Source organism: Vanessa tameamea, chromosome 6 (genome assembly GCF_037043105.1).
Source record: "Vanessa tameamea isolate UH-Manoa-2023 chromosome 6, ilVanTame1 primary haplotype, whole genome shotgun sequence".
In the NCBI taxonomy this organism is placed as follows: domain Eukaryota; kingdom Metazoa; phylum Arthropoda; class Insecta; order Lepidoptera; family Nymphalidae; genus Vanessa; species Vanessa tameamea.
Window position 1 is genome coordinate 7,020,932 of NC_087314.1, and position 6,000 is coordinate 7,026,931.

The following is a 6,000-nucleotide window of genomic DNA, read 5'->3' on the forward strand; positions in this document are numbered from 1 at the left end:
AAAATAATATTTAAAAAAAAATAGTATTTTTTTTTTATTTACTAATTGGCTTTTCATGGGGAGATATTGCTTTTGCTCCTCTAAATTAGCAGCTGCGTTACTTCATCATGTTTTACGTTTTATTTCATCAAAGCGGTTTTTTTTTTCAGTAATGCTTAAACCGTATCTAATGAATGCGATAATTGTTTTCGAAATTCTTGTTAATGTTTTATAAATAATAAAATAAATTACTGTATTTATCAGCTGTCCGACTGAATTCACAAGTGACACAATTTATTCAATTTAGAACCTATACTTGGCAAAGTGTCGAAAATGAAGGGATGTTGCCATCCCACCGAAACCAGGATTGCATAAAGGCGGAAATGACACACACAACAGGTACCCAATTTCCTCATATATCTAACAATCATGAAAATATTTTTTCTTTGAAAATTGTAATATAAAAACGATAATAATAATATTTAAAAATCAATGCAATAAGTCTCACCATGTTGTCGGCTGGACAATTATATCAGGTCTGGATTCTCCAAGCTTCACCACAAGTATGTGAACAGTAACACTGCCTTAGGTTTATATACCAGCTTCTTTACCTCTGAACTTCGTGCGACCTGAGCGCATCCCAACGATTCATCTAACGAAGCGCACATTAGCTAACTTATGAATATATTTATTGAACGCACACATAACAAATGCATTTTAAACAATAAGTTACTAATGGATACCCATTATAAGTAATTACAGTTTTATTGAATCCTTGATTGGAATTGTATTTTACGTTTATTGTTAGCAGCGCCAATTTCGGATGATCTTTGTTATTGTATAAATTGAACCCACGTTTCATTGATGGTTATAAACTTTTTATATTTAAATATATCTAAACAATTCTTATTATCATGCGGAAGCTTGCGTTAATTTAACTCGGTACTTTAATTATATGAGATCAAATTAATGGTTCTATTCAGGCATCATATAATAAAATAAGCTGATTATTTCTCATCAATACGTTTTTAACAGACAATACACAAAGTAAAATATTATTATACATAGTAAATATGGAATAAGACTTATTTATAGAGATATCAAAATATTTTGTTGCTGTATCGGATCCGTTAACCGGAAGACACAAATCTCTGGTAAAATTCTTATACCAATAACAAGGGAAGAGAAAATACACCAAGACATATTTCAATACTCTTGGTCGTAGGGCTTTGTGCAAACCCTTCTAGGTAGGTACCACTCACTTATGACCAAACATCAAGTTAGCCTGTATAACTACAGGCACAAGTGACATAACATCCCAGTTCCCAAGGTTGACGGCGCAATGAGGATGTAAGGGATATGTTAATATTTTTATATATAGTTGTGATAATTCATCATAAAGTCCACTCGCCATTCTGCCTACCTATTTTAAATAAACATACCTTACGTACATTAAATCTTTTGAGTAAATTTAACGTTATTATCATCTGGATTTTCAATAAGAGAGCTAAGGTTACTGGTTAGTTACTTTATTAACATTCAGCCTGTATTTCATAAGCTAGTCATAATTAATAATCATACAAAAACTGCTCATAATGTATTATTTCTTAAGCAACATCATTATTATCATATCAAATTAAGTTATTATCATTACGGTTAAAGTTGAGGCCACGGCACAATTGAATAAAAAACAATATATACTCTCAGTTCACTGAATTTGATGATTTACCAAAATATATTGTTTCGGCCTGGTCCTGCTGTACATATATATAAGTGGCCCAGAAACAGACGAAGCGTAAACATCAGCCCTACATCAAAACGAACGTCAAAGCCACCGTCAACGCAAATACTAAATTGAATTTTGATAAGTTTAAGACAAATTTGTTTACTTTGATGAATTATTATTTCATTTACGTTAGTTTAGTACAACGTATCTTAAGACTTACTACTAACAATATTAAGCATAATTTATTTTATTGTTAAAATATAACAATTCTACTTATCGCTAATCTCTTATGAATTGTCCATCGTAAATTTTCGATACCGTATGTTGCAAGTTATCTATATACTCTAAGTATTAATATTAATTAAATTCCTAATAATACTAGTGGCTGACGACAGTTGTTTATTTCTTATAGTTTCGTTAAAGCAAATATTCAATAGAATGAAAGTAACGGTAAATTTATATATGCACGCACGCAATTGTTCTAGCAATTAGATTTTTTTTAATTATTTTGAATACTAGTAATTACAAAAAAATGCTAAGGTCAATTAAGTAAGTAATTCAGTGATCATTATAATTATAACTCAAAATATAACTAGTAATATTAAATTTTATCGCGTTATGTAATGCGTATATTTTAAATATATATAACCACGATTATGCTACAATGCAAAATACAGTCGTCACAAATTCGACAATCACTTCACTATCGAAATATAACCAAAACCCTAAACATTTGTAAATAAATCAATGCATTATTTAATAGTTAAAACCACTTTATTTACCTACACAACATTTATTAGTGAGGTCGTTACTGTATAAATTGAGTTATATTAAATTCAACTTCAACATTAGTTAGTAGTATTAACAAAAAATCAATAAAAACACAATATTTGCGATATTAAAAACATCTTTCAATACATTAACTTGTTCAAGGAATTATTAAATATAACATAGGAAAATGTAGTATGGGAACACGCTGTATAATGTCAAGGCTTAGATGTTATACGATATACGGATCTTAGATTAATATTTTTATCTTTGTTGGAAAATTTTAAGTTATATTATCAACGTATGTAATTTCTGAGGTATTATTAAATTTATATATTTATTAACTTAAATATTTCACCAGGTATAGAATTATTTATAAAGGTTGGGTGAGCGTTAAACTGTAATTCAAAAGCTAATAGATATTTTAAATAATTTTAAAACTATTTATTGATATTACCTTTTATAAAATATAATTAATATTTTTTTTTCTGATAAATGTGCAAAAAAGAAGTAAAAAATGGAACAAAAATGTACATAATATTATAAACATTCAACTTTGTCTTTAAACATTGCAAGCGACAGTTTCAGCTACTCCTTTTTTGTTTTTAAAATTATACCAATTTCTGCTATTTTCTTTATTAATGCAATAACTTAACAAAAAAAAATTTTTTTTTAAAAGTAATAGCTGTCAATTTTCCCCTATTAAACTAGGGAGAAGTATATCAGCTCCTGTATGGATACAAGTGTGGCAGAATGTTATATGACACATGCCCATTTCTTTTCTCAAGCTGTGTTTCATCACTGCTGAGTACGAGAAGAGTTGTTCGTAATCGTAAAAGATGTATGTGTACCAACCGCTGGACCATCTCAGCTATTTAAGGATTTTTTTTAATGATATGAAACAAACCTGACCGAGATATTAAACTAAGAAAAATATCTAAACTCTTTAAGCTTTTGTTGAACAAAATGCAATTAATTGCATGCATATAAAACTGATGTTATTCAGTAAATCATTGTAAGCACCTTATTATCCAAAGATTGCCAAATAATATTGCAAATCAGCCAAAGTGTTAACAAGTGAATCTGACATATAGTGGCAGGCTAATCAAATGTTTTATTAAATAGAAACCGTTCATTATGGTTTATTTCACCATCGTTCAATACTTGACTTGTCCATAAAGGCCAAGTATATATTTAGTAATACATATACAAATCGTCCATAAATGATCTGCAAATCCTGTTTTGCGGGTGGTATTTGATGACACTTATAAAATACGTACAATCAATGTAACAAGAATAAATTTACATTATCTGAATTATTGCGTTTAATAACGTATGAATTAATAATTATAGTGTACTTCTGGTATTTGTTTAGCATGCGACTTTTCATATAGGTACGAGTAATCTTAAATTATATTATATACATACATTAAATTAATTATTGTTAAAAGTTCGTTCTAATTCGTGTTGCATGAGTGCCTAGTCTGGTTTTTTAATATTTTTTTATTATACAATTTAATTGTGTTATCAATTAACATATATTTGCACTACCCTTAGTTTAATGGCTCATAAATATAAGCCATAACATGTTACACCCGAGTACGTCTGTAAAAGATTACTATTAGTGATAGAGGCCTTAATTTTTTATTAAATTAATCTCTGTAATATTTTTTATCTATCTGTTTATTATGATCAGGCTGATGATGATGAGGCTGTGCAAGATATTGCTAATATTCTATTAAATAAAAAACTGTCACTAATGGTTTTTATAAAAAAAATGTTTATTATAAAATAAAAACATTTGACATTAAAATGTTAAAATTACCGAAATAAACTAATGTTATCGAAATCAAAATCAAAATATTCTTTATTCAAGTAGGCTCATAAGAGCACTTGTTGAATTCATTGTAAAGCTTGGTAGCCGCGACCGGTTCGGAAAGTAGATTCTACCGAGAAGAACCGGTACAAAACGAATACCGTTCCCCAGGAAGGATGTATTAACTTTGCGAAGTCAAAATCTAGGTGTTATTAGTTTACCTTTCCTCCTCGTATCTGTACTTATTGACACCGTTTCTTTCGAAAAGATCTATAGTATTGTGAATATACATAATACATAATATTATTGTAAACTGATCCTATGACATTATGCCATTATGCAAACTGTTGTCATGATGAAAGTAAATCCTCTCGTAATAGGGTAAGGTAACCAACACATTCTACCCCAAGAGACAATATTTATTTTTCTGGATACGTCATGATGTATAAAACAAATGAAAAAAAGTATTTAAAGGATATATACACATATTCATTTCCTTGATTTAGTTTTGTGTTATATAATGATATATATATATTATATTTTCCAACTATACAGACAGCGTTTATCTGAAATCTTATTTATGTTTTTATACAGAGCGGTGGACCTTCTCAACACTTTATCGTTTAACTAATAACAAGTCACTTGTTTGTTTAAATAATTAATATAAAAAAAAACTAGTTGTAACCGCAGCATCGCACGCGTATTGATCAGTTTCATTTAAAAAAAATTGCATAAAATTTACTCCCTTAAAGGGTCCAAAAGTAACCTATGTCTGTCCTTGGGGCTCAAGCTTAATTCGTTCCAAATTTCAAGGTTCAGTGATTTAGGCATGAAAGTATAACAGACAGACAGACCATTGACTTTTATGTATACTACTATACTACTAGACAAACACAAAATTAAAACTGTACAAAATTTTAATTGTGTCAGAGTGACGGAAAAGGGAACGAAAGCTGAAGGGGAAAATAGTTCAGTGATTAGGCCGAGACAATCGTGCAGATATGGCACAGTTTTATCTTTTTCTTTTTGTCTCTGAGAGTATTATAGTGAAATTATTTCATTTAATAATGGTCATAATTGTAATGATATTATATAGATTAACGCATTTGCAAGGCCTCCGGTGTTGCAGATGTCTATCCATAGGTAGTTCCTTTTCATCAGATGAGCCTCATGCTTGTTTGCTATGTATTTCATAAAAATATATATATATAAGGATTTCAAAGGCACTTAAATACACACCAAATCAATAATTATATACATATGTAAAAAAACATAGGAAATTATAATAATTTAATTTTTTATTTGTTAAAAAGTTCATATACTATAAATATTTTTTATATATAGATTTGCATACATACTTTATTCGAGACAGCATGTTAGTTTAATGTTTGTCCGTAGCGGAATTCAAATCAACGGTTCTTGTTGATGTTTGCTGTCAAATAGCACTGCATGATACGTGTCATAAGTATTTAACGTCAGACTGAAAATTAATAATAATTATAGTACCTCCACGTGTCTTCTTATTGCGGTAATTATATTCTTATTTTAAAAAAAAACCTCACCGTTGTGTATTCAATATTAGGTGTTGAAAACATGTTTTTTATTTAGTGGTGCGTCTTATTTATTATATATAATTTATATATATATGTATTATATTTTTCAAAATATTGACAAAACGTCTGTATTTTATTTAATTGCTCTAAAGCAATTT